At 38.1% G+C, this 20,121-nt stretch overlaps 1 long non-coding RNA gene across 1 annotated transcript; it reads left to right on the forward strand.

Annotated features, from left to right (window-relative positions):
* The first annotated feature begins 8,142 nt into the window (after positions 1 to 8,142).
* LOC111923951 (uncharacterized) lies at positions 8,143 to 15,261 on the forward strand. Its single transcript, XR_002861359.2, has 3 exons — positions 8,143 to 8,253; positions 10,329 to 10,414; positions 11,078 to 15,261. It is a non-coding gene; the product is annotated as an uncharacterized LOC111923951 (long non-coding RNA).
* The last annotated feature ends 4,860 nt before the right edge of the window (positions 15,262 to 20,121 follow it).

The raw sequence follows: 20,121 nt of genomic DNA on the forward strand, positions 1-20,121 counted from the left end.
ACCATGTGCCTTCAGTATCAAGACACATGCTGATTGTATCAAATAGTGTTGACTGTCTTTGGCTGCAAATAGAAAAGATGATTACACTGTTCTCTTCAGATGTGATGCAATATTATTCACCTCACTAAAAACTGAAGGTCAAGGTTGTCTAAGAACATGAGGAAGATCATCAGTTGAAAGCTTCATAATGTGATGATAATGCACTAAGAGAGAAAGCAGCAGTTTTACATTAATATTTCTGTGATTTCTTACACTCAGTGCACAGCCTACAAACTAAGCAAGTGACTACTGGTACATTTATATAGAAAACAGAACAATTACAGGAATTTTGATGCTATCATATTTTGCAGTCATTTATCTCAAAAGGGTCAGTAAAACCAGTTTACACTCTTGTGTGAAATTCCAGCAAAGGATTAGTACATTATCAATGTATTTATGCCAGAATGTCATTATCATCTCCCTGAGCCTGTGAAAAAGGTTGGGTAAAATAAGGGACAGTGATGGATTCTATTGAAGTATTTTAAGTAAAAAGAGTTTGCTCAGGATCCCAGCCAAGCCTTGTAAAACCACTGGCAACACAATTAGTATTGAGTGTGGGTAATGGAAATGAGGCTTGAACCTCATTCCAGGAGTAAATACCGAATATATTGCACGCCATGGTACACATTGTGAAATTTGAATGGAGGACCCACAGCAGCTTTAAGGGGAGACTGATTTCTGCCAGTTGCACCTCAAGCAAGCAGCGCATCACTGGGTGAGATGCAAGTGGAAGAGGCAGCGTGTGTGGAATCACGGTGTGCCCCTTACCCGAGCCTGGCGTGGGGATGGCTCTGGCTGCCATGGTAACCACGAGAGGAGCTCCTGTTCTTTGCCCTCAGCTGGAGACACTTGGACCCCTGCTGCCTTGTCGCCTGTGGCCCTGTGACAGCCAGAAACTCACCCCACCTCTCTGAAAAGAGCGGAGATCCGGGAGAGAGAAACTCCTCTGTGGTGGGCTTTCAGCTCCCCCCACTAGCATGTGAGAACAGCAAAATTCAGAGGATAAATCCAACTTTTATATTGACATAATAATCATAAAGAATTAGAGCATAATCTGCTTGGGAGAGACAGTTTAGTCTAATTTGGGATTGCATACAGAAGTATTTTTATGGTAGACCTTGAATGGCATAGTGAAAGCAAAGGAGGACAGGCATTTTCATCCTTAAAATGTGTCATTGCAGTCCTTAATGTTAATTTCTCTCATTTAGGACCCCAGTACAAGAACAACATATAATCTACCTGAATAATCTTCATCTAATAATACTGATCTATATTCTTAACATCAACCACACCTTTGTGTAATTTAGTTTAGGAAAACACGTAGAGCCTGGAATAATGACAAAAGTTGAAATTATCTTGTCTAGAAAATGTTGTATTCAGGGATTAATTTTAATGAGGTTTTAATATATATTTTATTGCTTTAATTTTAATTTTTGTGTTTTGTTAAATGAGAGTTGTCCCCTTAAGAACACATTTAGAAAGCGAAACAAATCATCTTACTAAATAATTTTGATAAAATGTCACCCATGACAGTGGTGCAAAATTGGCAGAGGTTTCAGAAGACCAAATAATATACCAGCATGATCTTCCCAGGTTTTCCTTTTAATATGTAAAGGGACATGTCAGGAGACATCACAGAACTTTTGAAAGAGGAAGAGGGAAAAAGAGAGAGAAAGCAAATGATACAGTGAGAAAAGTGAAATTGAAGTCATTGATAGAAGGGAAGTAAGAAGTAGCGGGGCTGCCAAGTGAGTAATGAGCCAGAGCCACAAAGACATAAGTGGGTGGCTCCCAGCTGGCAGCTCATCATGCTGCTCAGAGCACCTCTTTCCCCCTCCCCATGCCAGGGGATCTCCACTGGGTTCCTGTCGTTTCTTGCCCTTAAATTCTTAACCAGGAGGTATTCAGACAGAGATCTTGTGTCTTCTTTCTTCTTCAGATCAGCCAGCATCAAGATCTGCACCCTAGCATCAGTTTTCCTGGCACAGTGCTTTTAGAAATGTGAGCTGATACAACTGCAGCTGAAGTCAGTGGCTGCTGCAGGTGCTCAGCTGTCTCATCCCCTATCCCTTTCCTTTTCAACACACCTGCCCCTGTGAGGTGCTCTGTGAGTGCAGTCTGAGAGAAGGAAAAAAGAACTGGAAAGCTCCACACACATTGTGGCTTCCACATCTCCTGTCCTGCTGCATTCCTGTGCCTGGAATCGTGTTTGTCCTGTGTGTGACGAGTGGATTATGCTGTACTTCTGTCTGGACACTGGGACATGGTCAGGGACATACTCTGTCCCTGGCACCCCTTCAGAAAGATGCAAGCTGGATTCCTCATGTGGATAGAGCAGAAATATCAGTCCTTTAAATAGTTGCATGAGGGAGTTTGAGTTTCTTATATATATAAACCATTATATTTAGATATAAAACACCTCTTTTTCTAACAGCAGAAGTGTTCCATGCAGGCTTTGTTCCCACAAAGGGGCCAGAGTTCAATTTTGTGTAAAAATATCTGATGATTAGATAGTGTTTGTTTGGTCTTTTTTAACTGAAAACAAAAGAAGACTGCAAGGAAATTTAAAAAAACAAACCCAAACACTACTATTAAGATTTATTGCTAATAACCCTATGCATAATAATCAGTATTTTGTCCTCCTGATTGTCTTTTTCTATTATTCAATTTTCAAAGGGCCTGGGTCAGACTATGCAGCCCTTATTACCGAACATGTATAATGTTGTCTTCTAAATTCCCTGTAACTATTCAAATAGCAGCTCAAAATGACACATTGTCTATCACTCCAAAGTCTTAAAACAAAACAAAAGGCACCATATTGCCACTTTAGGGACACATTTGTTGCCTGCTGTTGCTATTATATATGTCATTTCAGTCCTGCAGTTAGCCATAAACTACATCTTTCCTTTTTCCAGAGAGAAATAAGAGATGCCTGAAGGGAAGCAAGAATGGAAAGCATCCTTAAAATGACTGATTTACAGTTGGTAAGGAGATACAATATGAAAATTATAACTTTCTGAGTGTGTCACATGCCAAGTTTGCACAATGCTCTTTCTTTAAAAGCTGCCCCACAGAAACATCCAGTAAGAGAAAAAAAAAAGGGGCCCCTGTGATTCAAACCAGAGGCTGATTCAGGAAGTAAGCAGCCTCTTAGCATAAAATCCTGCCCAAGTTCTAGTGAATAAATGAAAACCAATGCGTGTTTTATGTGCCTGTGAAAAGCAAACATACAGAATGTTATTTTTAGGCTTCTAGGATTTAGGAATCTGATGTGAGTTAATCTGCTTTAGCTCCTGTGCAGCTTGGTCTCTAACTTAGGATGTTAAATAGGATCTGTTGCTGAAGCCTCTACATTGCAGGGTGGTGTTCTGGATCTTTCTTTTATCTGCAAGGTATAAGAGGAATATGGGCATTTTGGGGTACAGGACATGCATGGCTGCTCTTTGCCTTTTTACATTCTAAGCCAATAATGACTAGGAGAAGTGCTGATTAATTTTGCATTCTAAGCAAAAACATGTCCATTATGTAATTTTGAGGAGAATTTGGCCCAGTCCTAGGATAGGTATGGTGCCTGGCTCAAATGTCTTCAGCAAAGTTGAGATGGATGCATTGTGTCTGTGTCCGAATCTTACTCAGTTTATTTCATAACCTAGTATTTCACAAAAATCCTGCTACTTCCTATAAGCATAAACAATTCAGGATTGTGTTGGACCATCACATCTATTATTTATTTAAGTGTTTATCCTCTATAATTAAAAAAAACTCCTCCTCAACAACCTTTGTATTTTTGCTGTCTGGATTTTACTGTAGCATGGGATTCCATATTTTTCTTTCATCTTTTGTGAAAAAGCATTTCACTTTGTTTTCTGTTTGTTACCTGATAATTTCATTCCATGCCTGCTCGTTCTGATCTTATCAGAAACAGAAATGATTATTTGGCAGTGCTGTTCTCCAGTCACCCAGGACTGCAAAACCTTTTCTATAACTTTCATGCTCACCTTTAGGATTAGCTACATTGAATAAAGCAGAATCAGCTGCATCTTTATTCATTCCAGATTTACAGTGGTTTGCAAATAATTTATTCATAATACAGATCTCACATGTAAACTTCTTCCACCGGGCATCTGTAATTTATTCCTGATATTTTTTTAGATATTAATATTTAATTTGACATTAATCCATGAGAAGATCTTCCCTCTTGTCAAATAATAAACTCTAGTATTCCAAATATAAATAGATTTTCTTTATTTAAAAACCTGTTATTCTATAGGGAATTCCTGAAGTATGGAGCTAGTTGCACCAGTGTCTTTAAGAACCAAATTTGGTTTATTACAGCTATAAGTGAGCTACTCCACAGAGCTCTACTAATAAGTTGCACAGTGATTATCACTCTGGTGTTCTTATTTCCCCATCACATGCTGGGATGGTTGTTTAAAAGTCTTGTGAACTTGTTTTGAAAAATGATCCTTGATGCAGTAACCCGGGAATATAAAACAGGGTGACATTACAGTTTGTGTGTCTCCAGCTTTAATTTGTATTTAATAACCTAGTTTTTGTTAAGTATATTAAATTTAGTTGACTTTTAAAAGATCACCCACTGAGTTTTATGCACATGCAAATTGTATGTCTGTTTGCTATAGAATTAAACCCTCAATTATAATGACAATAAAGATGTAGTTTTACTTTTAATAATCAATTATCAAATAAGTATCCTGATTAGTACATGAGATTAAGTTACTGATTAAATATTTCCTTATATGGGAGGTTCAGGAACTGGTTTTCTTAAGGAGATTGATCCTCCAATCCAAACAAAGAGTACCTGTATCCAGATTTATATTTAAAAAAACAACTAAAGGAATTTGCTCTGATATTTACACTTATTGTCACAATAGAAAATTGCAGATCTATGTCATGCACAGATTCCTACCTGTATCAATGATAATTTAATCTGCACCTGTTAGTCAACTGTAAATGAGGATTCAGTGTTACTTTTTGAACTGTTCATGAGCAGTTCTATTGTTTGAGACAAATATCTTCAATTTCTCCATGGGAAAACAGGAAATAACAGGTACTACCTGTAGTTACTGTAAAAAATTCTCGAAGGCATGAAATTGGAAGAGATAAACAAAAAATACCTCTGGGCTGAGAAGTAACTGTGACTGAACAAGAAGCTTGGGAGATAGGAAATCAAAATAGCTGAACTGTTTTTCTGGCCTCATTGCTAATTGGCTGGTGATCTTGAGTAGTGTCAGGTAGGAATTGCATATGAGACCTTCTTAATAGAGTATGAAACACTTCAGTGCTCTGTACTCTTATCCCGTACCTAAACCTATAGTGTGTTTTAGTGAAGTGCTTGAAAGTAAAGTTTGTTCACCATTTGACATTTTGAGTGAGTTTATTTTGAGAATGTTGTCAGAATTAAACCTCCAATGTTTTCTCATTTTTGTGTGCTGTTCAGAGCATCAATGTTTGCCTTGCTGTTTTCCCCCTAGGAAGATTGCCTTGTCTACTAATTTGAATGTTTTAGCCTTTTAATCTACATGGATTTTAATGAAAACTCTTTTGACTGTTAGTTCACAGATTTTCCTTGCATTAAAAAGAGCCTGAGGTTTTTTCCATTGAAGTAATTTTCCTAATATGGTGAGAAAATGCCAGCATCTAGAAGTGGTGACTTAAAAGGAATGAATTACTATTTAAATGAAAATAAGGCAGGATACTTATTCTGATTCTGCAGAACTTTTTTAAACAGTAGTGCAAAACCCCAGCAAATCTAAGAAGTCACATCAAATCTTAGAATATAGAATATATAGAAATACATGTAGAGATTTCAGATTCCTGGAGAGAGCAGTAATTTAGAGGGCAAAACATAGCATCTGGATTTGGTAGAGCAATGGTTTGGAAGTGGGGAGATGGAGTTACTGATTTTGGAGAGCAACAGCAAGAAACAGAGAACAAGCATTTCTTGTAGATTGCTCTCATTTTAAAAAAATCACATCTGGCAAAGAGAGATTGCCTTGCCTCTATTCTGGAGCCTTCAGTTTAAGAGGTCCTTCCAGACCTCGCACATCTTGGTGCATGATTTAAATTGTACTGTCCAAAGAGGTCACCCAAAGTCTTTCTTTCTCCCCACTAGTACTTTGTTATCCCTCTCTGAATACAATAGTGTATGAAACACTTACATTGAGAAAATAATGGGTTAAAAAATATTAGAAGTGGACAGTGTCTATTCCCCAGAAAGGCACAGACTTAGTTACTCAAGCATTTGAATCTCTGCAGGAAAATCCTCACAGGTCTTTAGGTATTCCCAAATTACTTATGGTTCCTCTTCTCCTCCTGATAGCACTTAGCAAGAATCATATTTTCCAAAGCCTTCTGACCTGCCCATGGCCCTCTGTTTTACTGAAAGCTCTTGCCAGTATGCAGGACATAGTGAACAGTGAACAGGGACATCACTAATTACTCTAGCTTTGCTTCAGGTCTCACAAATGTTGATGTCCTGGAACTTCTGCCCCACTGCTGAATCAGACTTGTCCAGACACAGGAAATTTGTCCTACTTTACAATAAAAACTTCTGTCTCAAAGTTCAGGAATATCCTGAACATTTGTAAAATGATGGGTGCTAAGGTGGGAATGTTTTTATGAAGATCCACAATCACCACCAGCCTATGGGGATAATTGAGTCTATGGGCACAGAAAGACCCATTCTAGAGAATTCCCCACTTCTTTTGTGTGACTAAGAGATACAACAAATAGTGCCCAGGTTTCTGACATTTTTTATAATTTCCATCTGCTTTCATCACTATGATTGCTATGCAGCAATAAATGTTTCAAAATGCTACAGAGAAGGGGAAAATGAAAGATTTTCTCACCTAAAGAATGCGCAGAAAGAGAACGAGAGAGGAAAAGGCAAAATCCTAATATTTCAGAATTCAAAGTTTCAGTTTTAAATAAACCATCTGCTTTACCTAAGAAGGCAAAATATTTCTGTTGAAGTTTTTGATGTTGAGAACAAACACATTATTTCAATTTGCGGGGAAGAGGATGCAAACGTAAAATTTTAAGTGGAACTGTGTCAATTCTGAATAATCATGGGTTAGAGGAAATGATAGTTCTGTAAAACACATTTACTGTGCAACAGAAAATTGGGTTTTTTTCCTTGTGATTGTATTTAAGATTGAGGCTATATTCTGCTTTTATTGAAGTAACTGAATGTCATTATATAACGAATATATCCCCCAGTGTCTAGACCCTGGAACACAGAGTGGGTGAAATCAATTATGTATCTGCTTTCTTCTAGAGCAGCCTGTACATTTTTGTTGTTTCGGCAGCATCAAATATGTATAGCAGATGCCATCTCCTGGCAATATCATTTTTGGAAAGCAGTACTAATCTTACAGAGCTTACATGCAGGAACTGATTTTTATCTATTTTTGAAATGCGTTTAATGTGAAAGAAAGCTGTTACATCCTTGGCGTTTCATAGAAAGCAGTAACATAGAAAACAGAGATATTAGTTAAATGTTCTGAATTTCACTTGATAGTTCCTAAGAGTCTTGTAATAAGGAACTCTGTGTTAAAATTTTAAACACATATAATAGACATTTAAATGCACACTTAAAATATTTTAGAATTCTTAAAATAACAAAGTTTACAGGTAGGGTTTTTTTTTTCTTGGACTTTTTGGTAAGTTGGAAAGAGAACAAGCTTTGGGACTCAAGAGGTGGTTTGTAAACTAATCTTCAAATTCTTGTCTAATTGTAAACAGAAGAAATACAAATCAAAGTGTAATGATTTTCAAGAGACACGTGTCTTGACTAGCAGAGTAACCTAGTACAGTAACATGGAAAAAAAATAACAGATTTCAGGTGGTTAAAATGCAAACCAGCCTGATTTGACTTGGACGTATTTAGAATATTTTATTGCATTTCATGAATTATTACTGAATTTCAGAAGCATCCCTAAGTGGCAAACAAGTATGATAAGGCCGCACAACAAGCACATGGAAATGAGGTTCTGACATGCAGTGATCTGCTTTATTACACCAACAGATTGCCTGGTGCTCAGCAGAGCATCTCCATGGGGTCTGTGGCCCTGCTGCTGTCACAAAGCTGAAGCAAAAACAATAGTGGTGAATCGTCCAGCTAACTGTAATCTGTGTTCATTTTGTATTTCCAAGTCCTTTTGGACTTACTGATGTTAAAATAAGGAACTAAGAGTAGGTGTCTCTTTGCTCTTCTCTCAAAATTTTATGTTTGTGCCATCCTGTGTTTCATGATTTCTCATATGGATTCCCACAGGACACCAAACTGGTAAAAGTAAGGAGGTCAGAAATAGGCTGTAAAGTGGTCTAAAGATGTCAGGGCCACTGGGGCTTGAGGAGAAAAAGGAACTGGTAGAAAAAAGCTGGCATTTTGCACCAGATCAACATTACTAGACAAGGAGAAAACTAAAAGCCGCACACATTTTAGGAAAATGAGTTTAACCTTGCTGAAGCTTCTCTCGTGTATTTAATGCAACAAATAGCCATTGTTTCTTTTGTTAAAAGATAAGAAAGTAGGTGATTAAAAAATGTTGATGCTAAAAGAATATCCTACATCATTTGCAGCCAACGAATTCCATGGCCTAGCATTTTGCTGTTGTCAGACATGGAAGTTGCAGGCAAATACTGAAGCAGTAGAGGTTAAAGGGCTATCTTTAATTATACCCAGAAATAGGGTGCTTTTCTGGGTAGCAAAACTGGATGGGAAAAGAAAAAATCTCTGACAGCTGGGCACTTCTACTGCTACATGTGGTTTGTTATAGGGCAGCTCAAAACCCTGATGACCCACACTTGAAGCAGGGTGATGAGTCTTTCCCTTGGAGAATCGTAGTAACCATCACAACTGGCCCAAATCAGGCAAGAAAATGCTTGGGGCTTTTGGAGCAGACCCATCCACTTAGAATATCATATTCATGTGTAGTAAATAAAACTGTGAGGTACTTCTAGACTCAGGCAATCCTGTGTATTCATGTTTATGGCAAGCAGAAAACCATGTCTTGGCAGCTGGAATTGCTTATACTACATTTTAGTAATAAAGCCAACAAAAGTGCTGCTTACCAAAATCATACCTTTTGCAGTGGTTTTAGAAATTCTCAAAAATGTAGAGTGTTTTTTTTAAAAGGGCTTTGTTTTGCTTGATTTTTATATCATTCTGCTCAGACATTTTTTGGCAATGTTTTGCTGATGTATAGGGAACAGAGTCCCAGTCAGGGGCTGGTTTTGCCATCGTTGCCTATGTGGGAGCTGAGAGCCCATCTCTCTGGAACATCCCAGCTTAGCTGAGTGCTTCCCACCTTTCACTGAGCTTGTGATCTTGGTAGGGCAGAGACTGTTCCATAGCCCTAATTGCTCTCTTTGCAAGGCTCCTTGTTACAAGTGTTTTTGCGCTTACTGAGGCATGTGAATCAAACTTGTCTGTGTTTGCTTCAGCCCCATAAACAGTGCTTGTTACAATATGGGCTGTTTGCCTGATTATTCAGAAGTCTAATCATTGTAGGCTTCATTCTAGCAGCACTCACACTGAGCTTGTTTTGCAAAGCCCTCTCACCACTTCCATTATTGTTTTGGTACTATGCAATTCTTTCACATCATACTGTTTTCAGAAAAGGAGTGGGGGGAGAAAAAAAAAAAGCAGAAAAAGCCGACACCACAGAAACAGCTTCTTTGCACAGTACAGTACAGTACTGTTTTCCAAGTCGTGCCCAGAGCTACTACTACTTATTTTGTTGTATGGGAAAATGGACTGTTTCCCTTTGGTAATTCTCATCTGCCCAGTCCTAAGCCTCATTATAATCTCTTTTTCCCTGCTTATGTAATTATTCCCTGGCTCTTAATTCCAAAAGTAGAATCAAATAATAAAACCTGGAAATTGCTGTCATTGATGTAGGGAAAATATAAACCAGCCATGTTTTCCTCCTGGAGGTTTTAACTTGAAAAACTGGAGCGTAACTGTTGTCATTGTCTGAAACTTCTGTAGCGGCTGGTAATTTACATTAATTAAGTATGCAAATAGATGACATAAACAACAAATTGGCCTCAGCGTTAACAGTTTTCCTCCCACATTTTGAGACAAGCAAAGTGGTATAATGGTATGGAAGGGATCTAATTCATCCTAATTCTGACCTTCCTCTGGGAGCAGAAGGAATCCAGCTGGGCTGCTGGTGGTGTTAGGAATTTTGATATATAGAAGATTTTGTTCTTAATGTAATTTCAGATAAAGAATGCTTGACTTTTTTTTCTTTTTTTTTTAGCAGCATTTACAGCAAAACAAAATGTGATGAGAATTAGGGTATTGCTGAGCAATCACACTACCTCAAACATGTAGAACTCCTGTTTTGTAAGTGGAAACAGAGCTTTATCATTTTTAGGAGGCATCAAACTAGTTCAAATTATTTCTAGACAGCGTTCAAGAATTTTGGTTGCAGTTTTTACTGCTCTGAAAGGACTGTTTTGTTGGAGCTCTGGAAATTAGTACTTAAGGTTATTGATCCGTTTCCTCTCTGGCTGTGACAGAGAATGTGTGTCAGAAAAATTTTGTAACAACAATACTCATTTATCTTTAGACATACTCTTCTTTTATAGCTAAACAAAATGAATAAAGAATGTATTCATATTCAGATATCTATGCGCATTCGCTGCAGTTTCCCTATAGACCACTCCTTCCTTTATGTCTCATCCATTTTGCCCTCCCAGAAGGAGGGATGCCACAACCTGCCTCAGCCCCAAAGTCCTGGCTTACTTCCCCAGCTGCCCCATATTGTCCCACAGGCCATTTGTTCTGGTCTCACGCGTTGCTCATCTTTCAGTCACGTCATGCATGCTGTTTGCTAATTGCATGGTGGCTAACTAATCTGGGTCTCTCACTCATTTGGGGTGGGGGGGGCACTTCTGCTCTGCTCACAGGCCTCTGCAACATCCCTGGCACTGTAACTATGGGTAAAGGACTGAGCTGTGTTTCATCAGAAGCTTAACTATATTGACTAATGCATTTTCTTTGCAGATCTGTCTCTGCAACTGTACAATGCTGAACATTGCTCTTGTCTTCATACACATACACATTTGCTGCATGTAAATAAATGGTTGTAGATCAGAACCCTGCACTGGTGCTTCCATTGCTTCTTCTTCTGCAAATCACGGCAAGTTTTATGTATTTGAAATGAGATTTCCTTATTTTGACTGTCAGCATCATTCATGTGGTTTTGCATTGTCTCTTCTAAGTGGAAGTGAGACACATTCTGAGGTAAGAATGCTCCTCTGTGCTTTGCCAGTACCTTTGTTCATCAGGGCACTGGCAGAAGACTGTAGAAAGCAAGCCTGGATAAAAGCATATTCAGTAGTTAAAAAAACATCTCAGGTATTAACTTGGCTCCATTCACAACCTTTTAACTTCAAATATAAGACAAAAAAGTCTAATATTTAATATAGAATGAAAAACAAAGATAAACACAGCTGTATTCCACGGTCTTTATTTGACCAAATTATTTACAGTTGCAAATATCTTAAACCTTTTATTGTTAAACTTTGCTATTTTGGAGGGTGATAATTTTTCTTGCATAGCTTTCTTCTCAGCAAAAACACAACAGAATTGTTTGATCCCATATGTTATGAGAACTAAATAAGGACTTCTCCAATAATAATTCAAGGTTGTTCTTCAGAATTTACAGGTTTCCAGATGTGAAGACAAATGCAAGTAAGTTATTTTAACACTGCTTTGGTTTTGTGCAATTTTGGTAAGCTACACATGAGCTCTACAGAGTCCAGCAATCCTGACACAGACTAGGGTTTTTAAAGATCAGTCCTAGAGAATTTCTGTGTGACCATTGCACAAAAAAAAAGGGTATTCTTAAATAACCCACTATGTTATAATTTCATGTCAAAACTGCAGACACGGTGAATTTGCTATGATTGCACTGCAGCAAGACCTACTGTAAGAGTCAGGAAGCAGCCTGGATTTCAAGGAATTAAATTTAAGCTGAGTGTCATACTCACATTTTCTTGCTCTAATCTAGGCCTGTTTGAAGTGATGATGACTGGAGAGAAAGGCCTTGACTTCTGATACTGAAGAAAAATCAGTGTCAGTGAAGTGCAGATTCAAGTGATAGGGCAGGCATGAGTTTCTTCAGAGAGGAAAGAGCCAAGGAGTGCTTGCCATTTGGGGACAGGCAATTCCTAAGGCTTGCAGGCTGATCTATTTGTGGTTGTCTAGTAGTGTATAAGGGCAGCTAAACTCCGTGAAAGATGGAAGGAACATGGCCACGGACTTACTTTTCCTTTGGTTAGATTAGGAAAATAGCTGTGCCTAAACTCAAAAGGCTCCATACATACAGAAATGCCATTTCTGCTTAACTTCAGAATCCCTCTGCTTGGATCTTAGGGAATTGTATCATAGTCTGTTTGGACCATCTCTGTAGGCAGTGTCCATGGGGAGCACTGCTGGAACATATATTATTGTTCATACACAAGGTACTGAAATAGAAGTTTTGATCCAAAGTGATCTGGTCCAAATCCTGCCTCTTCCAAATACTATGTGGTGGTGACCACAGGGCTTTGAATCATCTGGTTCTCCTAAAGGGAAACTGGCTCTGTGCCCAGTGAACCACAATGACCTCCTAAATAAACGTTGCAGTAGAAAACTTGATGATGAACATGCATACTGGCCTTCCAGGCTTTACACCAGGCCAGACCACTTTTATAAAAATAATAATAGACTGTGTTTTCTAAAAAATTATTGGCATGCATGTACATTGAAAGAAATCTTAATGGGAAATATTAAATGTTTGTATTAAAAAAAAAATCTTTAAATTTTAGATCCTGTGCTTTAACCCATCTTGGCCTTGTGAAATCTTTAAGATGGCAGTGGAGTATCTGAAGTCTTTGGTGAGGTATAATGAAATCTTTATGCTGAGGTAACTTTCTTCCTTAACAGCACGGTGGGAGAGAATCCATTACGTTTTAAATCTGTCTTTGTCTCTGTGGAGACATTTATTTTAAAGTAACATTTTAATCACGGCTTCAGCCTGCAGGGAAAAAAGAAGATACCCAGAGCTGAATAATGCATATCCAACTACCAAAGGGGATGCTCTATTAACTCTGATTTACATATGACTGATTGTTTAAATTTGTAATATCACCATTCAGATGGCATTTTGGAAAGGTGAAGACCTGGTTTAGGGCAACCATAATTCAAGGAGTAAACGAACATAGTTTAATAAACGTTATTTGAAAGCATACATTGTCAAAATAAGGCTGACCCGCACCACAATCCCTTTTATAATAAATCAGCTTCCAGGGTCCTTTTCCTACCACTCAGGCTTAGAAATTATTTGCTTGGGTGTGCTTTACTGTGGCTATTTTTATGGACCCTTGGCAATTTTAGGGTCAGAAATGACATATATCAGCAGAGGATGTGAATTTAACAAATGTCGTTATAGGCATCCATTTCTCAAACCCATTTTCTTTCCAGAATCAAATCATAGTTCTTGCTCAGTTCAGTTCAGTCCAAGCCCTGACCTGCCCACTCCTGCCTTTCAGAGGAATTGTGCCATCCAGTGCCACTTGTGCTGGGCAGAGGCACTAGCAGTGCCACAGACACACATAACCTAATATCCTACTCAGAATGCTTGCACAGTAATCTCAATGAGAATACTTTCAGGATTTCTTTTATGAGCTAGAAGCAGTGAACACTGTTATAAATGCTAGCATATAACACTCTGAGAGGAATAATTGCAGCACATAGTTACTTATGTTAATACTATCACATTATCTTGTGATAGCTGTGCAATTAAATGAGTCACCACTACGCCAAAACCTCATTTGTCTCCAAGCACTCCACAAATATGCTGCATTCACTGTCTGTGCTTCGGTCTGATAGCTTTTTAGTCACTGTATTCTCTTTGTGTTTGGAGAACAACAGAGCTGTGGAGCCTTTGAAAAAATGGAACATGCTGTTTGAAATTTAGTAATAGAAGGATATTAATCTAATGAGTGGTTTTCCCAAAATGTATTTAAGAAGATATTTTTCTGAGTGATATTTATACAGCAATATCTGAACCTTAAAAGAGTGTTTTAAGAACAAAAACAGTGTTGTGACACAACACTGCATCCTATTTACCCTCCACTCTGACTACAGCCTGTGTACTCCATACTCCACTGAAGGAAATCCTGTTGGCACTGTTTTTAATTTTCAGATATTCCCAAAAATATATGCGTAACTTTTGTGCTGAGCAATACTGGAATATCCCAAAAGTGAGGAAAGTATGCCACTTGAAGAGTGGTCAGCTCTTGGTTTCTGGTAGGAAAGGAAAAGGAACCTATCAAACAGATAGGAAAAAGCTCGCTGATGTTTGGGGAAGGACATTTTGACAGCAAATATGTTTTGTCCCTTTTGTGTTACAGTGTTGCAGATTTGTGCTGAAGAAATTATATCCTGAATGGGGAAGAAAACTGATTGAAAAGCATTCCTTTCCCATGCAGAGTCTCTTCTGTTTCTTTTCCTAATTAAAATCTGCAGTCTGATTTTTTTGTGTACCTGAAGACGCCTCTCTGGGCTGGAGACACAGCCAGGTCGAAATGTGGGTAGAAATTACTCAGCTTCCACCTAAATCATTGTGGAACTAGAACATTGCCTCAGTGCAAGGGAGAGCTAAGCACAGGCACAACAGCTCCACTCCTGGTTGCTGTAGCAGCTCAGAAAGGAACTGAGGAAAAACAAAGAAAAACAGAGTTAAGCAGCACTTGAGAAAATGTTCCCTGTGGCCTCAGGACAGCGTTCTGTTATGGTCAGAGGCTGTTAAGGCTAAAGAAAACAGAAATCAGGAGTGGTACATTTGTACCCCAGAGTTTAATTTTGACCTTTTGTATTTAGGCAATATCTTTTCCCAGCCCAGGAATTAAATATAGTACAGAGAGACACTCCTCAATGTGACATCAAGTATCGTTCTTCCCCTGAAGAAATAAATGTGAATGATGAAAGCAGGAATGTGGAAATAAAAGTGTTACTTCCACACTTATAATGCCAGCTAGCACTTGTTACCAAACTTGTGAAAATAACACGATTTACTGTAATAGTTTACACTTGACTAGTGAGGTATAAAATATCTTTATCTTATAGCCATATAAACCATGGTTAAATTAGGCTGAAGAGACACACAGAGCAGTGCCCACAAAAGGATTAGGAACATAAAAGCATTACAAATACAAGAGGCAGAAGCAGAATATCCTGTTCAAAATATATGTTGAATGGAATGGAAATGAAAGGAATTAAGCTAAAAAGAAGATGAAACAGGTCAGCTCTTGGGTAATTCTTAATCTGAAAGAAAAGTTGATTTAAGATGAGGCTATACAAACCCCTTACTTCCCTGCAGCATTTTGACTGATAATAAAACAAGGACTCTAAATGTGACAATGGTAAGAGATAATGTGATTAGTCTGATCACTCAGATTTTCACCAAAACAACAAAAAGCTTTGATTTAAGGAGTATCACTGTATTTGTGTGCTCTCACCTATCTAATTATTTGCATTGAATACCAGAAATTTTCAAGGCTTTTTTTCCTTTATTTTCACATCAGGGTTACTCAGAAATGTGAGGTGAGAGTATTCTCTGTTCTTGTGTCTGAGAAAGACAGGGATATCAAAATTTCCTTTCCAGGTATGGGAATTAGTCGTTCAAAAATAAAAGTAACAAAGCCAAACAGCTGAAAACAGCCTGAGTGGAAAAAAACATCTCAACTGAATTACACTTTTCCCCATTTCCCTGATGTGATAAACCTTACACTCTTAAAAGATCTGTCTTTTAAATGGAAAATCAAATGGAAAACCTCAGCGCTTTGGGTTTTTTTTATATGTCATGAAATATTGAACAAAAAAGAGGTCATAAGCCATTTTGTTGACTTTATAGGTCTCGTGAGACTTCTTCAGGCTCTCTTCTTGTTTGCTGCTGTACATCTGGACTGAGAGTCATGCAAGATGGCAGGTGTAAGTTGCTCTTGGAGATGCAACACACAGCATGCAAGACAAACACTTCCTTTCCTTTTTCCACCAGCAGAATAAAAAAAACTTTGGGCCACGCTCTTGTGCTCTTGTCCCCCAAAACCAAATTATTTTTTCCAGAAGTTCCACCTTGACTGGAATTTCCTCTCATAAATTGAAATATGAGGCTTTCTTTTGTTGGATAAAAAAAAAAAAAAAAGAGAGAAAAAATTAGTTACTATCACGGGAAAATAAAGGTTTCACATATTCTCCTAAAATAATTATTTAATGTTGCATAAATAAAGACCAAGCCATGGGAAAATGAATGTAACTAAGACTTAGTGTGGATTAAAATAAAAAACTTCTATGTCTATAGCAACAGCAACCAAATTACTCAGGAAACGTGGCCACGGTGGGCTTGTGAGAGGCAGAATAAAGTTATAATTCTTCATGGGATGAGAGCGGCTCACACCGCCCGGCCAGCCCCGGCTCTTCCCAAATCCTGCCACCGGGTGCCGCTGCAGGAGAGAAAAAGGAAATGTTTTCCTGGCCCTTGGCCACGGACGAGAAACATTAATTTTCATCATTCTGCACTCGCGCCTAGCTGAAATAGTGTTTTCCCTCCATGCAGTCTTCTTGTATTAAACTTCTATATCATGAGTTATTAATTTTACTGCTCTTGAAAGTTATTGGGGAGAGAAAATGTTGTAAAATCTGTGTGTGACTCATTCAGCAGAAGGACAAGAGTTGATGGACTGAAATTATTTCATTTTGCTTAGAAAATCCCCAAGACTTCACTATGCAATTCTATCACAGATAAATCTCTTTTGTCAGCTCTGATTTCACATTCTTTTAACTTGTTTGTTTTCAAAGGAAACCAGTCTAAATCACAGCTGTTGGCACTGCTGATTCTCCTAGTATTTTTACATTTTTGCACGTATTCACCAAATAGTTTGCAGCTAAAATCCAGGAGGGGAACCCATCAGTCCTAGCACAGCTGACCTGCCCAGTAGCATTCAGGCCAGCTGGAGAGAGACTCTCTCACTCTGTGCTGTCTTAGCTGAGGTCTGATTGATTCTCATTTCACTGACAAGTTGGTCAAATTCCCCAAGAAACAGAGCAGGATTCTGGCAGAAGCTAACAATGCACAGATGTTATTAGAAATTGTAATTAAAAATAAATTCCTATGTTATGAGGATTTGCCTAGGAACCAAAAGGCAGTATCAAAGCACACGTCTCTGCTGTATATTATTAAACGACTGTGTATTATTGAAATATGCAAATCATGGCTATTAAGGAGAAATTCGAAGAAGCAGCCAAAGGAGTAGAAAGTTTGCAGGTGGCATGCTGATTGTTTAAAGATGCTGTACCAGAGACTAACAGCAAACATCTACTGCTTATCAAAAAAGACTTTAAAAAGACCACACGCACACAGAAAGCTGGCATGACAAAACAGAAATGTGAAAGTAGTTGTTAGAAGTAACAGTCAATCTTCAAAAAGTGGAAATTGTGTTTAAATGAGGAAAACAGAAAAGAACATAAACTCTTATAGGTTTAATATAAAGCCTTTATAAAGTGGGCCAAAAATATGTTGAGGAATAACTTGTGATAAGCACAAGAGTGAATAATAAAACTTGCTCGAAACACATCAGAAGCATGAATTGTGCCAGACAGTTTATAGGCATTCTATAATGTTTGGGCTATAAAAGAAGTATTTAAAGGAGATAAGCCCAGAGCTGAAATGTTAAATGAATTTTTCACATTAAAGTTCTCCACGGACAAGCTTAGGCAGGTTTCAACAGCAAAACCTTCTTTTGGGTCCAAGTCTAAGAAATTTTCTGAATTTGACATGTCTGAGAAGAAATTTAAGATTAGACAGAACCAAATGGTAACAAATCAAGTAGATTATATCAGGTTTTCAAAACACTTCTAATGGAAGTCTGATATATGTGACAAATTATTAATGTGATGTAACTCGACATGTACATTGGCCTCTTTTCCAAAGGAATGGAATGTGGCAAATGTGATGCACATTTTGTTCTTAAATTCGGTGGGACCTCAGGAATTACAGCCTAATAAGCCTGTCTTCCTGTATCAAGTTGATAAAGCTTTTTCAAAAGGAGGGTATAAGGCACAAATGATTAGAGTTTATTGAAAGATTCAGCATGCAAGAGAATGAGAATGATTTGGATGATACATTATGAATGATACATCATAGATGGATTTCCCAGACCCTTGAGCAAAGATCCTTCATTAAATCATGCTGAAGAAAGCAAGCATGAGATAAAGTAGGTTTTCTCAGGTGTCCATATGCAATTGAAAGAAAATCTTCAGAAATCAGGATAAGGAATGAAAAAGTATCTTTCCATCTTCACAATGGCAGGGGTTTGCTCGTAGATATTCTCCAAGATTTGATGCTCACTCCAGGGCTACTTTGAATTTTGAATGTTTTAGAAAAGAAGTAAATAGGGAGGTGATAAAATCAGCAGATGATGCAAACCAAAAGCCACTTGTGATGGGATGCAGGATGTTCTCTCAGGACAGAGCAATTTGACAATAAATGGTGGAAGAAATTCAGTGTTAAATACAGAATAATACCCATGGGGAGAAAAAAAGCCTCTTTATACTTATGCAAGTTCAGCTTTAAATAGGTTATAACAACTATAGAAGAAAGTGTCTGAGTTCTTCAGGAGCTACTGTATGCAGATGTCAGATTAATATCCAGTAATGGCAAACAAACAAAACCCCAAAGTATTAGCAGAAAGAAATGGTGAATAAAATAGAAACTAAGATGCAATCATAAGCATGATAAAATTTGCAGATCCAGAGTTATAAATCTAACCCATATTTTGAAGACTGTGCATTGTTCTAGTTGGGCTATTTTAAAAAATATTGTAGAACTAAAAAATATAGTGATGTTGGCTGTAAGTGTGACCCAAGATAGGGTATGGCAACCACAAAAGATGGAACTTAATAGAGAAAGCACACTTTAACTTGGATGAGAATCATCTCCTTGGGATATTAAATAACAGATATTATGAAATCATTAGTGGCATGGAAAAAACAAGTAGGGAGGGATTCTCCTCTTTCTGTCACAGTGTAAGAACTGGGGTCTCTGAAACACCTCTTGCAGATAGTAGGTTTGAAATCAAAAGAAGGGAGTAGTTTTTTATTTTTAGTTTCCATGAAACAGTAGCCGCTGTCTCAGCAGCAACTCCTGCTCTACAGAGATTTGGAAAAGTCCACAGAGACAAAAGAATAGTAGATAGAGCTAAACTGTACCTCAGTCAAGTATAAACAAAGGTGGTTGTTTATGAGAGATAGACACTATCTCGGGGAGCTCTGTTGTGAGAGGGGACTGAAATCTGTAGGCTTGAGGAAATGGTGTGTTGTGTTCATCTAAGGAAGGAGTCTATCGGTTGTCCTGTTCAGTTGTACCCCCCCTTATTTACAGCAGCCAAATCTCACTCAGAAGTTATGATTATCCCAAGAAAACATGGAGAATTTTCACTAAAATCTTGACCATTACTTCTGAATGAGGGACGTTCCAGCTAGGTTTTCTGATTTGTAAGTGGGTGGATCTGGCCTACGGTATCTTCAATACCCAACAGATGGAACAAGATGCCTTCAACATGCAAGAGGCACAAACAGGCCCAGCCACAGGATTTCTCCCATGCTGAACTACAAGCCAGATGTGTGACTTATCAGCCTCCAGTGGTACTGTCTCCTTGCATGGGAGTCTCACAAGAGACAGGGAGCATTCAGGTCTTACCAGCACTACGGCCCTGTTATCTTTGCTACGGAGCTAACTTGAGTTAAAGTGATACGTCTGTGCAATTTTTGTGCAGGTGCTTTTGCTCAAGACAGCATGAAAGGGGTTAATGTAGGTTACAGTTTAACTCTTCAGTGAAAACAGCTCCTACAACCTAATTACCAGTGTTTTCCCAATATGTATTTCTGCATAGCATTTCCTCTTTTGCAGTGTAAACCTCTCCTGTGGACAAAAGAGATGCTAGGCACCATAAGGTACAGGTTGCAATGACTAATTAAGATAAATGTGTGCACCATCAGTGCAG

Source organism: Cyanistes caeruleus, chromosome 1, assembly GCF_971803275.1.
Source record: "Cyanistes caeruleus chromosome 1, bCyaCae1.hap1.1, whole genome shotgun sequence".
Classification (NCBI taxonomy): Eukaryota; Metazoa; Chordata; class Aves; order Passeriformes; family Paridae; genus Cyanistes; species Cyanistes caeruleus.